At 35.6% G+C, this 16,653-nt stretch overlaps 1 pseudogene across 1 annotated transcript; it reads left to right on the top strand.

The window, feature by feature from the left end:
* The first annotated feature begins 10,782 nt into the window (after nucleotides 1-10,782).
* Nucleotides 10,783-14,693, top strand: LOC143552645 (7-deoxyloganetin glucosyltransferase-like; annotated as a pseudogene). Its single transcript, XR_013138689.1, has 2 exons — nucleotides 10,783-11,511; nucleotides 13,636-14,693. The product of XR_013138689.1 is annotated as a 7-deoxyloganetin glucosyltransferase-like (transcript).
* Nucleotides 14,694-16,653: the final 1,960 nt, after the last annotated feature.

Consider the following 16,653-nt stretch of genomic DNA (forward strand, 5'->3'; position numbering starts at 1 on the left):
GAGGTAGCTGGGATACTCATCTCCCATTGGTTGAATTTTCTTACAACAACAGTTATCACACAAGCCTCAAGGCTGCGCCGTTTGAAGCTTTGTATGGGCGCAAGTGTAGATCCCCACTGTGCTGGGCTGAAGTGGGTGACAAGCAAATGACTGGTCCAGAATTGATCCAAGAAACAACAGACAAGATTTTTCAGATACGGGATCGCCTTAAGACAGCGCGCGACAGACAGAAGAGCTACGCAGATGTGCGAAGGAAACCGTTGGAGTTTCAAGTAGGGGATAGAATACTTTTGAAAGTCTCTCCATGGAAAGGAGTCCCCCGTTTCGGCAAGCGAGGAAAGTTGAATCCGCGCTACATTGGACCATTCTAGATCCTGGAAAGGATCGGTCCGGTTGCTTATAAACTCCGTTTACCCGCCGAACTCAGTGGAGTTCATGATACGTTTCATGTGTCCAACCTCAAAAAGTGTTTATCTGACGAAACGTTGATTTTACTGTTGGAAGAGATTCACATCGACAAACAACTGCACTTCGTAGAAGAACCTATAGCAGTAACCGATTGGAAAGAACAAAAGTTACGCAGAAGCAGAATCAAGTTAGTAAAGGTTCAATGGAACTCAAGGCGTGGGCCTGAATTCACTTGGGAAAGAGAAGATCAAATACGCAAGAAATACCCACACCTCTTTCAGAGCATGGCTTCTGCCAGCGACTTCTCCTAAATTTCGGGACGAAATTCTCTTAACAGGGGGAAAATGTGACACCCGGTAATCTCCCAACCCTATAAACTAAGTAATCAACCTAATAATTAGGTGATTGTGAATTTTATGCGCGCTAAATTAGAATCAGCGCGGGCACGTTATGTGCGCCCTGCGCGAGCGCGCTATGTTAGAATCAGCGCGGGCAATTGTTATGTACGCCCTGCGCGAGCGCGCGATGTAAGAACCAGCGTGGGCATATGTTATGTGCGCCATGCGCGAATGTTTTGGCTTTATGTTTTCATGTAACTTAACTTTATGTTGTCTGATGGGTTGACCGTCCCGCATGATGCTAAGGCGGGTGCATCCTAAATCGTTTATGCGCGTGCGGAAGGAGAACTAACCTCCCCGCATGGCGGGAACATTGAGAGTTAGTTTGTCTGAAGCTCCAAGATGGAATTGACTTCAACATAACTGATCACTATGTTGAAATACCAAGACCACCTGGAGAATCTACAAATGAAACTCAATGTCCCTGACTGCGAGAAGGTTACGTACCTACCCGCAGCAAAGAAATGTCCTTCACGCAGAAAGCTATGCGCACAAAGCTATACGCGCAGAACACTTAGCCTAATCTCCAGATATAAGGGGATTATTCCCGCCCAAAAAGGAAACAGTTGCGTGTTTCAGAGATTTCTACTTTTTAACTGTACACTGACAAAAGCACCTGAAAAAGCATACGGTAACATGAAAAGTCAACTGTCAGCCACCCTACTCTCACCAACCACAGACCTGCATGTCCTGTCCAAATCAAATCAGAATCTTTTATCCACTCCTCCACTTTTAAATAAATAATAATAATTTCCATACTTTATCATCATTACACCTAGATATGAAAAGATTACAACCCCCTAAAGCAAGGGATTGTGTTCCCTAAATCTTGCCTATAAATATGTAACCCAAATTATCACCCAAACACACTTCAAACTTCTCTCTTAAAACTGCAAATTGCACTAATCATCGTCCAAGCATCCGTTTGATTTTCAATTCCGTTCCTGTTACTAGGTAAGCCGAGATTATAACCCTGAGATCTACTTTCCAACCCTTATATTCTCCTATTTCTTGATCTTAATATATATACTTGTTATTTAATCGCATTCTAGACCTTCAATTCCGAGGCCAACACCAAGAAAACCCGAATCTCGATTAATCCCTTAACAAGAACCACAGGTGAGTCTCACAGCCCCTATTTTCACTGTTTTCACTATTTTTAAACTGTTTTCGGGGCGAGGGACACGTACTGAAATAATGTTTTATCATGGTATACTTACAAGCTATGCAAGCGATTATGTGTTTAAATTATGTTTCATGATGAGCAATGCAAGCGGTTATCTATGGTTTTCGATGTTAGTGCACCAGATTCAAGTAAGTGATCACTTTACCATTGGAACTCTAAGGGTAGGGACTGCTGGTTTGATCCGCCCACTCGTAGGGGTCGCACCTCTTACACAGACGAGTGCCTAGCATGTCACGGGGCAGTACTATGGGATTGAGCCCGCTCGTAGAGGTCGCTCCTCTTACGCAGACGAGCGCCTTGTTTTCCGGCACAACGTCCGCGCGTAACCCGCGGGACGGTATTATTCGCTCGTAGTGGCAGCGCCACTTACACAGACGAGCACGGTTCTCAGAAATGTTCGCGCGTAACCCGCGGGACGGATTTATCAAAGGAAACGTTATCAGAACTATGTTTTACTAAGCATGTGTTTCAATGATGCTATCAGAATTATGTTTTAGAATGATTTTTATCAAGACTATGATGCAATACGATTTATCAAGTTACTAAAACTTGTGAACTCACTCAGTTTATACTGATTCAAATGTTTTACGTGTCTTTCAGGAGATAACTAGGTAGCGCATGGAGTCACACTTAGAGCACCTCACGCTGAACATCTAAAACTAGCTTTTTGGAAGATTTTAGTTCTATCCCTTCGATGCGCGCGGTTGTTCCCGCCACGCAAAGGGGATATGGCGTGGAAATCTTCAACAGTTTTTATACTTGGATGTTTTTATGTAATCTTTAAACAATGTAATGTATTTGTATTAAACATTTCATGCGCAATGAAAATCTTACTTTGAATGTTTGCAATGGCCCGTGCTTAATTATCAATCCCCACTCGCGCGCGCCCGGCTGTTTCCGCCGTTCAGGGCCGGGTGTGACAGCTTGACCACCACCACCACAAACCACCACACCCGTGGCCTGACCGCCACCACCACCGCCGCCGCCACCACCACCGTCGCCACCGCCACCACCATTTTCATCTCCAGAGCTACCACCACCATCACCGTTTCAGTTTTTTTTTTTTTTTTTTTTTTTGTAAAAATATATATATTTTGAGATAGGAATATTTTTATTATTTCTATTTCATTCCTAAAAAATTTTTCGGATACCAAACAATATAAATTAATTATTCATTTCATTCTCATATGTTAGCCAAACAAGACAAAGGAATGGTAATGATCCATTTCATTCCATTGTCCATTCCATTCCTTCTCCCATTCCATTCCCCCTTCATTCCATTCCTTTCAACCAAACGTATTATATTTTGCTAAAATCTCGACCGTTCCTTTATCATAAACTTCAGAAGTCTGTATTGTTAAATTAGAGATGCTTTTTACAAAGATTTTAATTTCTGCATACTTTTGTTTTTGCTTCCTAAAAACGAGCAAATCAGTCGATTTTGAAGTCAAACTTTCAATTTCTTCTTGACCTCTAGATTGAGTTTAGACAAAGACGAGGCTTTGGCTTTGGCTTTGGCTTTTGCTGTGCTTTTGTCTCTACCAGCCAAACAAATTGGTTCTTCTATAATATCAAACCCGTAGTCCATGTCGTTAAGAGTTATATAAGAATGTGCATCCGAATCGGGTTGTGATGCCACATAACCGTTGGACGTTGGCGTTGTTTAGACAATTGGCCAATCAACGGGACGAGAACCCAATTCGAGCTTTTTCTCAAAATTTCCCAAGCCTTTACCATTGAAAACAAGTGGTTTTATACCCAAATTTGCACCCGACCCTATCTATAGGGTACGAATACCGCATGTGTTTCAGTAGCAAAACCCATACCCGGAACCAGACCCAATTTATACCTTGTAATACCTGAAAAGCGGAACCGGTTCTATACCCGGAATTAGGTTTTTTCAATACCCGAAACCGGGGTTTTCAAATACCCAAAATTGACGAAAAATACCCCAAAAAAATGTAGCCCCTTAAAAAACGCAATCTGTACTTGAAAAATACCTAAAAAAACTCGAAATAGGATTTTTTTTTTCAATACCCGAAAATAGGGTATTCAAATACCCGGTTTTAGAATACCCAGATCTATAGCCAGTTTCGAACCCGACCCAGGTATGACCAAGACCCGATTTTCCAATACCCGGTTTCGGGTACCGAGTATTAGGAAAACCCGATCTATACACCTCTAGTTGGGGTTCCAAGTTGATTGCACGAAAGAGGTGTTTTTTTTTTCTTATTTTATTGTATATTTGTTTAATTGATTTTTATGAAGAATTTAATAATGACAACATTTATTTTCAACGTCTTTATGATCGGTTAAACTTCTTTAATCACCTTAAGTAGGGTTTGTGTGAGTAATTATTAAGCTTTTATTGTTCTTGGATTAGGATTGAAATTTGTGGGCATTGGATATTACGCTTTTTTGGAGTCAACTGTCTATTCGATTAATTTAAATCAGTTTGGCTCTGTTTGATTTTACTCAAATCGTCATTTCTTTTTTTTCGTTAGAAATAATTTATTGTTGATTTGGTTAATTAACTGAATTGGATTAACAATTTCTTATCCAGGTTATAATTGTTGAAGTGGTTAAATGTTAAACCTGAACATGTGGTAACTTCTATTCTCATCAACTATTTTAAAACTAAAAAGTAATTCATTTATGCGAGGGGACGGCCTAAATTGATTTGGGACGAGAGGATTAGGCATGATTTGATAGACCTAAACCTCTCCGAGGACATGGTTGAGGATAAGAATTCTTGGATAAGTAGAATTAAAGTTAAGGATTTTTATGGAGAAATGAATACCTTAGGGCTTCTATTTTCCTTATTTTGGTCACATACCAGAACGGTATTTTCTTTACATATATATAGTATTATTATTATTACTATTATTATTATTATTACTATTATTATTAGTAGTATTATTAGTATTTTATATTATTGTTGAACTTTGCTATCCTTTGTATTGTTTTATACATATGTACTTTAGAGCTGAGGGTCTCTCTGGAAGCCATCTCTTTATCCCTTTGGATAGGGGTACGGTGTGCCTACATCAGGGGCGGATCTAGGGTGTATCCAGGGGTTGCCCGGGTTACCCCTCAACTTACACTGCGAAGTGTAAAATTGGTGCGATTTTTTTTTCTTTCTCTCGCTTTTATGTACTAGGTTACCCCTGAGCAAAAATTAGGTTACTTCTAAGAAGTATTGAGATGAAACAGAGTGAAATAGCTTGATTTTTTCGTTTCATTATTTCTGTTTTGTTGTCACAGGGGCTCTGCAATATGCTTCGTTAGTATTGAGAAAGATGATCAACATGACCTAATACTAATATTGGGCTTTTTAAACCCAGAGCCTGTTTCATTACAAAAAAAGAAAGTGTTTAAAAAATAACGGCCCTTTCTCGATTGGTAACAAATATTTTATTTATTAACAAAGATTTTTTTCTCATTTATTTATGTGTTTATCATTTTATTCAGATTCGTAAAAAAGAATTAGTTTTTATTTACTTTTGAAGTTTGTTTAGTATATTCTTTATTAATTTTGGAATAAGCATTTAGTTTATTTAAATATTAATAAATTTTTTTTATTGTTCGGAGGTTATATTTGAATAATGTATTTTATGATTTGGAGTATAAATTTATTTTTTCGAAGTGTATTTTTAACAAGTTATTTACTTATCAGTTTGATATTTGTTATTTTCAAAATATATAAAATTTATCAAGGTTTTAAATACCAGTTTGATATTAAGATAATGTGAAAAGAAGTTTAGATGTTGATGTTTGTAATACATTGTTTAGTAAAAGAAAGTAGCCGTCATACAATCATGAATATAACAAAAGTTAGCTCGGGCCCTCCGATTAAAATGTTCTGGTTCTGTCAGGGCGTCAACGTCAGGGGCCATACGTTAAAAAAAATTGGATTACCCCTGATTCTTTATCCTAGATCCGCCACTGGTCTATATCCCACCCTCCCTAGACCCTACTTATAGCTTTGCTGTTGGTGAGACTTCATTGGGTATGATTGATTGATTGATTGATTTAACAAGCAATTTCAAATATCGCTTGACATACATCGTTTTTCTAACTTAGTTAAAAAAATAGCATTTATCACTGTTTTTCATTGGAGACGATCTTACTTGCCCATATTAGTATAGGTGAATGGCATCCTAATTATTTTTTTTTATTAGACCATGATTCAAATTTGTGGCATCACTAGAAAGCAGTCCCCGCGCGTTGCGACGGGGTTGAGATGACCATTGACCAACATTGTGATTGGAATAGATGGTGCAAAACAGATGAATCATCAATTTGTTGTCCAGATTATCAAGCAATTTCTTACACTAAACCAGACAAAAGGAAAAAGAGGCATACAACAGCTTCAAAAGCCAAAAGGTAAGATGCTGCTGCAATTTGTACATCCAATATTTCACTAAACCATGGGAGGGTGACAAAAAAAAAGGTACACAAAAATACTGATATATGTGGTGGTAAGTGGCATGTTGAGTAATCACCTAGTTACGCTTGTGGTGTTAAGTGGTATGCTGAGTAATCACCTACTTACGTTTGTGGTGTTAAGTGGCATGTTTTATGCTTTACATGATAATACCAAAGTCTTACGTGATTGTAGTAGGTGTTAACAAAAAGTCTGCAGTGGCGAAGCAGAATTTACGTCGTTCTTCTTTTGTCCTCAATCTGTGACAATGATGACAATGCATTAAACCGATATTAGTTCAAGAATTCCATGATCCCTCCAAACATGAAGAATGCATTCACAACACAATTTGTTTTTTTTTTTTGCAATTACGAATCCGGCCCGTATTTCAGACTTTAACAACATGTCAATACTATAAAGCATGTAATTGTGCAAAAATTTGACGACAACACTTTCATCCATAGGTTTAATTGATTAATTCCATGTTCAATTCAAAATTTCAAGGCCAGATTCACAAAAAATAGAACAGTGAAAAACAAAGTTAAAACAAACCTGGAATTGGGTTCTCGCCAGTAAATATTGTCCAAGAGTCAAAATATCAACATCGACTGAGCGTAAATCAGCCATGGCTTGCTTCAACTCTTCTGTCTCTTCATCAGATTTTCCAAATGCCAACATTATTGATGTTTTAGTCATCATCACTTTCTTACTTAACTTAGCATGCTTTGGCACCGATAAACTCTATTCATATCTACACCCACAAAATATGATTTAATAATACAACTCATAGTTTCATATTAATAGCTAAGATTTTTATTTACTTACCCAGCTCATGGGTCTCTTACTATTTGTTGTAGTCGTTTAACTGTTTCAATATTATGGACAAAAGCATCCAACCTTGAGTTTGCCAACATGGACACAACTTCTAAATCACCCCGGAAATCAGAAGTCAACACGCCACCATTATCCCGGGCTTGCTTTTCTGCCATGCATTTACTTTACATATTTAATTATATATGTTGACCTTTTTGTATTCTAAAAAGTTACAAAAGAAGATCGTTGTATTATTTATGTACCTTCATTGCTTCAAGAGTTTCAGTAAAGTGACCGCTCCCGTCATCTGGCATATCATCCCGGTTTACACTTGTTAAAACTATGTAATCCACGCTACAATGTGAAACACCAAAAAATTTGTTTTAAGGATTTTTGTTTATGGGACCCACCAATACACTGTCTAACCAATGGGATAAGGTAAAAGACGTCCTTTAAAGAGGCTAAAGGTAAAATTTAGCTCATTATAGTCAGCAATTGTGAATAGAAGTTACCCCAACTAACAATGGCTTGGGCGGTGTTTTGTGGCTCCATAGGATCTGGCGGTGAGGGTTTTTTTTTTCACTTTTCAAAGTCACACATGGGTACATGTATTTAACTTACAGCTACAAACAGTGCAAAAAACAGATCTATCAAAGCACCTTTACTGGACATTCTAAAAGAAATGGTTGTCTTTTTTAATGAAGTTCCAAAAATGACAACAGTAAACTTTGCCACCAATCAAAGTAGACTAAAAATTGTTTACATTTAATGCCCAACTTCATGCTTTATTTTGTTCATTGATTCATCAAATTAATTTAATGCTTAATTGTGTTAATACTGACCTATCTGATAAAAAAAAGTTTTAATGCCTGTTTTTTGTGATAATTTAAATCAACTAATATTTTTTAGATTGACCCGTTTTAATATCCTGAAATAATGATGAGTTGATGACAAAGGCAAGCAAATAATTTATACCTTGGTGAGAATAGAATACAAGAGAAATACCTTATAAGGATAACAATTGAGATTTGTGATCAATCTGGCCATTTAAGATAAAAGTTCCACTCATAGGAACAAATTGTCGTGTAATAAGCTAAGCTGCACACAATTAAAACTTACATTACATTCACTTGTTTGATTTAGTAATGAGTTGTTTTTCTTAACAAAACTATTTATCTAGTTATTTAGAAGTTGTTTCTTGCAATCCAAATTGTCTAATCATACATAAAAAAACCCGTAATTCGCCGCAAAAGAGGAAGTAGAAGACATGTTGAGGTTAGAAACCAAATAGGGGTTACGGTTTTATTTGTGTCGTGTAAACAACGAATCAAAGAAGATAGTAACAATACAATGACAATCGGATAAAATCAATAAACATTCACTGAATTCGTAGCTATCTGGCTGGTGATCTAGACGAGGATACGTTGATGAAGAAACAGAAGCTGTAATCGATTATTGGGGGAAGATGAGAAGGGAGTTAATCACAGACGATTGAAGTCAGAGAAGTTTTGGACTTGGGTCACCGAATGGAAATTGAAAAACAGCCAGAGTTAAACAACGATGATGAAGGAGAGGCAGTTGTGGGATGGTTTAAAAGCTATCATAACCCATGTAAGGGTATTCGAGTTTGGTGACCCACGATACCCGTGAAAATTAAAGCATAAACGGGTCAAAAACGGGTTAAATCAATGAGAGCTCACCATTTAAAAATTAAGCAAATCTGGTGACTCCAAAAAATAGGGGAGCGACCACATTGCGACACGTAGGATTTTTGTGTCTTCGTTTATATATATTATTATAGATATAGATGTGTCTTGGCTTCCATTCACCGCCCTCCTTTTTTGTTATTTTGTTCATTCATTTTTTTAATATCTACCAAACAACACAAATTTCATTCGCACTTAGTGATCAAGCAAGATAATGGAATGGTAATGCTCCATTTCATTATAGGTGATGGAATGGAATCATCGAAGGAATGGAATGGACGGAGTAATGGAATAGATTATTACCATTCCATTGATATGTTTGGTTACCATGTGGGAATGTCATGAATTATTAATTTTATTTTTTAGTAAGCTAGAAAAAGCTGAAAAAATACAAATGGTAACGAGTGGTGGTGGAGATGATGTAGTGTGAAAGAGGGTTGGAATGAAAAAAAAACAAGGGGGGTGGATGGAATGAATTTGATGTGTTTTAGAGGGAATGGAATGGACATGTTAATGGGTCATTCCATTCCATTGATCCACCAAACATATTTTTTTTCATTCCATCATAATGATCAATTCCATTCCGCCTCTCATTCATGCATACTAAACGTTACCTTAGAGTGTTTTAGAGGGAATAGAATGGACTTTGTAATAGATCATTGCATTCCATGAACCAACCAAACACTCTTTTTTTCATTCCTTACCAATGTTCCATTATATTTCATCTCTCATTCCAGTATACCAAACACTACCATAGGGTGTTGCGGAGGGAATGAAATGGACAAAATAATAGATGATTTCATTCCCTTAGTCTACCAACACTCTTTTATTCATTACTTTGTAATGATCCATTCTATTTCATCTCTCATTCATGCATACAAAATGCTACTTTAACGATAAGATGCCTTTATTCCTTGTTTACATACTTGGATGTGTTTGGGATTGCTTATTTAAATCAAAAAAGACTTTTTGTTAAAAATAGCATATTAACTTATGATTTTTTTAAAGAAGTTTTTTAAAAAAAAAGTGTTTGGATTAGCTTATGTGGTGAGGAAGCCAAAATGACCAAAAACCCGACACTCTTTTTTAAAAGGAGTTTAATGAGTAACTTGAGGGTTTCAAGTAGATAATAGGTAAATCAAACACAATATAAGTTTATAAGTTACACCTTCTTAACTTATCAAAACCTCCTAATTATCTTGCCTTGTTGATAAGTTAAAATCCACAAGTCCTTTTTATTTACCAAGTAACGTATAAACTTATTAACTATAAGATCATAAGTTATAAAGAGACTCAAATAAGCTATCCCAAACATCACCTTTAATTTCTAGAAACTATGAGCACTATACACATACTATAACATACGTAAAATCAATATCAATATCAATATATCGTGTCATAAAGCCTCCTATCTGTTTTAACCTTATTCGATCACACTTGCATTACTTTTCCCATTGTCACAAAATACCGATCCATTCCGGTATTCAATTTCTTAATTTTGGGATTCTTGGTTCCGGTACATACCACTATCAACATATTAATTAAGACCGACTTGAAATTAGTTGGCAGAGCCAGCCATTATAAGCAAGCTAAGGCTTTAAATTCACACTTGAATAAAACCCCATTTTTAAAAATATGTAAATACGATATACGTATAATAAGTTCACTTCGAGAGTTACAAACCAAAACACAACACTAGTATAGTGGTAACACTCTACTTTTGCTCTTGGGGCCGCAAATTCAAATCTAACAGATCCCAATTATATTTTTGTATTATTTACGTCTTATTAATATAGATACCGAAAGTACAAACAAACCTTTATTTTAACGCCTAGGAATTTTTTGTCGTATTTTGGCCTTTAAAAGGGTTAAGCCGGCCCTTCTAGTTGTTTATTACTTTATACATGTGTCTTTGCTTCCAAATTATTAAGACCTATACCAAATATATACACTTTCAAAACCCATGTGGTGGTGGACTTCATGGTTAGCCTATATAAAGGGTATACTCCACACTAACCCAAACCATTCTAAAGCTATAGAGTAAAAAGAAAGTGTTCCATACTAGCATCATTCCATGGGTTCACATCAAGAAAAAAAGCCACATGTTGTTTGCATACCAGTCCCACTTCAAGGCCACATTAACCCAATGCTAAAACTAGCCAAAATCCTACACTTCAAAGGTCAACACCGAGTTTAACCACCGCCGCCTACTTCGATCACAAGGGCTCGACGCGCTAGACGGCCTCCCTTCTTTTCGCTTTGAGACCATCCCTGACGGCCTTCCACCCCCCCCCCCCCCCCCCGAAAACACAAACGCCTCCCAAGACATCCCACCTCTAGCCAAATCTATTGATGAGACTTGTTTGGGTCCGTTTAAAAGTCTTGTGACCAAAGTTAATGAATCTTATGCACCAGTGACTTGCATCGTGGCTGACGTGCTTATGGGCTTCACCTTCGCTGCCGCCACAGAACTCGGTATCCCGGAGATTGTCCTTTGGACCAGTGGGGCAGCGTCTTTAATATGTTATAATCAATACCCTAAGCTTTTGGAAAATAAGTTGATGCCTCTCAAAGGTAATAATAATAATAATAATAATAATAATAATAATAATAATAATAATAATAATAATAATAATACTCCACTTATTTTTTGTTTAAGTATATATATATATATATATATATATATATATGCCAATTTATTCTTACAATAGTTAAAACATGTTTCTATAAATATGACTGACAAGTACTAGCAACATTCAATAGATTTGATGCTTCTGACCTTAATCATATGATGTTACTTTTTCTTGTTTACATATCAATAGATTCTTACAACAAGTACTAGCAACATTGACCAATTTTAAGTTGGACCATATAACTATAGATAGAAGTACTGGTTCTGGAAACTGCTCCTAAAGATAACTAGACTTTTAGGAGCAATAACATTAGGAGCGTTCAGAAGCCCGCTCCAAATGGACCAAAAACCGCTTCTAAAGTGTCTTTTTTTCCTACTAGCCTAGGCATTTATTATCACGTGTTTAAATATAACACATAAGACGTTTTTTTTAATTACTCATTTTCTCACAAATAATTTTGAAAGTAAATATGAAATTGAAAATTAGGTACCACCTACACCACGAAATTGAATGTGATAGAAAAGACATATTTGTTAGTTAGATTACGGATAAGGTTTTTATGGTTATCAACGTGGGTAACATAACATCCTTTCAATTCATATGGTACAAAAGAGAATAGGAAAAGATAATATATTTTGTAAAATAATATTATCTATCTATTTATTAAATGTCTCCTAAAAGATTCAATGTGTCACTCTATGGTTGTTCCCCGCATTTCTCAAGCTATCAGATTGTTTGATTTGTGATTTGAGACTTTTTATGTGTTTGATCCGAATTCTTGGGTATGAGTCTCACTAAACCCATATAGACCTTAAATAAGTTATATCATCTCATTTATTTATGAATTTATTTAATAATCAAACAATAATTTTTGTGTGTCACGGGTCTCACCAAACCCAGATAACCCTTAAACGTGTTATAAAATCTCATTTATTTGTAAAATAACCCCTTAATAATCAAAAAATAATTTTCATGAGTCATGGGTCTCACCATACCCGGTTAGCTCTTAAACGGGTTCTAATATCTCACTTATTTGTGAAACACTTTCATCATCAAATAATAATTTGATTTCTCTTCTTTACATATTCTCTGTCGCCGATTTATCCTCTCCATCACCGATTAACTTCTGATTACCACCCACCATCATCAACCAACTCTATCATGCATCAACCACCATGGTCACTTACATCAACCGCCCCATTTTCATGAGACAAATATTTGTATTCATGTTTATTCATTTAAAAAAATCAACATGTTCGTGTTTGTTTATGTTCGTTCGTTAAAAGTCTAAAAAAAAACCTACACATCTCAATTGAAAAAGCTCAAATGTTAAAAATTATAATGAACGTAACAAACCAATATATACGTATTTAATCAAAATAAAATTACGTTAAAAATAAAATTAGTCATTACAAAATATAAAATAACAAAACAATTAGAAACAAAAACGTAAATAAATTTTGCTACGTAATTAAATTTTGCTACAAGCTAGTTTGCGACAACATTGTAAAAAATTATTAAAAACCTACTTTTGTGGCAAATTTGTCGCAAAACTTGCATAGTTTGCTACAAATTTCCGACAAATTGGTATTGTTTATTGAATACAAAATTAATAAATAATGAAACAACACTTTTGTGACACAATTGTCGTAAAAGCTACTTTAGAATTCATTCTCATTCCGCCCTTCAACTATCTTTAAATCTAAAATTACAATAAAAATCATTCTATGTTCTCTCGTATTTTCAGTTAAATTATACTTTTCATATATTCATCATTACATTTTCTCCTTCCTCCCCTCACAACTGTTTTCAAAAAATAATTAAAAATTAATAAGGTTTCACATGAACTTTTCAAATGTATAAAAATGTTATTACACATTCTCTCGTCTATACTCACAATACCCTAAACTATAAAAACCCAACTCGCATTATTTAGTGGATATAACTTTGATGCTCCACCAAATAAACAAACTTTTCTATGTATTTTACACTTCGAAAACATAAAAGGAAAAATAGGAAGTTTCGTATATCAAGCTGAATACTCTCATTTTACTTTGATCTACAGATCCAAGTTACTTGGTGAATGGATATTTAGATACAGTCATAGATTGTGTCCCAGCCATGTCTGGTATACGTCTAAAAGATATTCCTCCTTTCGTTAGAATTGCCTTCCCCGGGGATGAGTACATGGTTCAATTTATGTGTTCGCAAGCGGAGAGAGCCAAAAAGCTTCGGCCGTCATTTACAACACTTTTGATGAACTTGAACAGATGTTTTAGATTCACTTGCTTCCATGTATCCTCCTTGTTATGGTATTGGCCCTCTACATCTACTTGAGAGAAATATTGGCGATAAATCTCTTGCATCCATGAAATCAAACCTTTGGATCGAAGAAGCCGAATGTTTAAAATGGCTAGACTTACAAGCACCATTATCGGTTATTTTTGTGAATTTTGGTAGCATTGCAGTGATGACACCTCAACAACTAGTCGAGTTTTGTTGGGGACTCGCAAAGAGCAATTATTCGTTCTTGTGGATAATACGACCTGACCTTGTTGGTGATTCTGCTATACTCCCACCAGAGTTTGTAACGGAAACAAGTGGTAGAGGGATGTTGGTTGGATGGTGCCCCCAAGAACAAGTCCTAAACCACCCGTCAATTGGAGGGTTTTTAACGCATAGTGGATGGAACTCAACGCTCGAGAGCATTTCTAGTGGTGTGCCAATGATTTGTTGGCCGTTTTTTGCGGACCAACAAACAAATTGTTGGTGGAGTTGCAACAAATGGGGTGTTGCAATGGAGATTGACAATAATGTAAAGAGTGATGAAGTTTCTAAGCTAGTGATTGAGTTAATGGAAGGAGAAAAAGTAAAGGAAATGAGGAAGAATGCTATTGACTTGAAGAACAAAGTTGAGAAGGCATGTACCTCTCCTTCAGGTTCATCCATGGCTAATTTAGAGAAAGTAATTCAATTGATTCATTCATTTTCAAAATGATTTGCATCTATTCTTTTTATGTATGTGTGCCTATGCTACTACTATAATTGAGATATAGGCAATGTATTTTTATTTTTATTTGTATCACATGATATGAAACTACTTTTCATGCATCAATAATAAGATCCCTTTACCAAATTCATTCTTGTTTAAGTTGTTAAGGACCTTTAACTAGTTATGGGAAAAATCTCTCTAAAATAAACTAAGAAAGTGACAAGCAATATTTGTACTATTGTATTGGTTCAACTCAGCATCTTCTATGAAAAAAATTTACACTTATATTTTTGAGTTTGTGTTGTGTTACAATAGCAAGTAATAGTTTAACTGTTCCAATGAAGAAGAGAACCAAATCAACAAGACTCTTGTGGATTGTATGGGATTTCTATCTAAATCAACAGCAAGACACTGATTATTATACTCTGGTTATATAGCATTAATATGATTTGGTAAAATTAATCCCACCATCACATGAAACAGTTGTCTACATTTTTTTAACAACATTTAGTTTGAAACTACATCCAATGCCAGTGAACCTTCATGAGATCATAAGATACCAATAAAATAATAAATGAGTTTTTTAGTTGTCTATATTATATATGTGAGTATACACACACACTATAGATATTTCTATCCATACTATCTATAATACATGAGACATGGGCTAAAATACTTTTATGTATATAAAATTTAATTATGTCTCTTACATCTTTAGAATTGATAGCCAAATTTAATTGTTAATTTTCTAAACTTAACAATACCATTCGCAATTCATCATGAACCTCTACGTCATATTATTTATTTGCTAGTTACCTTGATTTCATTTTTATAACAACAACAATAATAATAATTTGTACTACATAGAAAAGACTTTATGTAAAGCATGCATGACATTCAAATAAAAGTACATAAACGACATAATAGAGATTTCATCGAATGAAAAGTAAATTAGATCGGAAAAAACATCAAGTCAAACATTGTGACAAATGCAAGATAGAAGTGCACGAGACTAAAATCCGGGAGAATCTATAGTCTCGGTATAGATTGCACCATGGTTGAATTGACTACAAAAGGAAGGAAATTTATAACCGACCTCATCAAACCTCAAATCAACTTCAAGCAGTTGTCCCCACTCCATGATCACAAGACACGAGCCACTTAAATTGTAATACGTGATAGAGGTAATCAGTGGAAATCTAATAGACACTTTATGACTATAAGATAACAACTTTATCCATACATTGTAATGTAACTTCCAAAAACTTACAGTCCCGTACTCTATAAATCCGGGACTAACAAGCATATGAAGCTCGGATTTTATATCGGCTAAAACACCCAAATTTCCAAAACCATAGACATCCGGAAAACGTAATTATGAAAATTCCATCGTGTTGACGTCAAACCGAAGTATCATTTTTTGACCCAAATGCCGGTATTGGGCAACCGTGAAGTATAAACCATCACCACATAAAGTTCCCGGAGACCAATTGAAGGTTTCATTATGGTACGAGCGATTTTTAAGGAAGCGCACGGTCCTCCATGAGCTTAATCGCATTGAATAGACATAAATGGCCAAAGTACCCCGTCTACGTTTTATGTGTACAATGTTGTAATCGTATGAAGAGTCAACACAAAAGCCGATTGCATGACTGTTATATTTATAGAATCCTTGTGAGAGTTAGACAATTTTTTGAAGACAGTTGTTAATGGATTCCAAACAAACATATTCCATGTGTTTATTAGGCAAACACATAACATGCCATCTAAACTTGCTAAAAATAACAAATTTTCCGGACGAGCATTAAACGAGATGCTAATGTTGGTAGCTAAGTGATAGTTCGCGACTTTATAATTCAACGAATGAGCCTTGCACGATCGTGGACCTGCCTCGAGCATTTTCTGATCACCCAATGCTCTCATGTAATCACAGTGAGCCTTTAGAAACATCGGCGTTGATATGAAATCTAACCATTCCTTACAGATGGTCTTGCATTGGGCTACAACATTTGGAGGGAGTTTTGCAATAATCTCCAACATTAATACCAAAACTGGAAGGGAAGATATCATTTTGATCTAAACAATGTAGTT

Source organism: Bidens hawaiensis, unplaced genomic scaffold (assembly GCF_021521415.1).
Source record: "Bidens hawaiensis isolate Kalapana, Puna unplaced genomic scaffold, B.hawaiensis_p1.1 tig00016968_1, whole genome shotgun sequence".
Lineage (NCBI taxonomy): Eukaryota > Viridiplantae > Streptophyta > Magnoliopsida > Asterales > Asteraceae > Bidens > Bidens hawaiensis.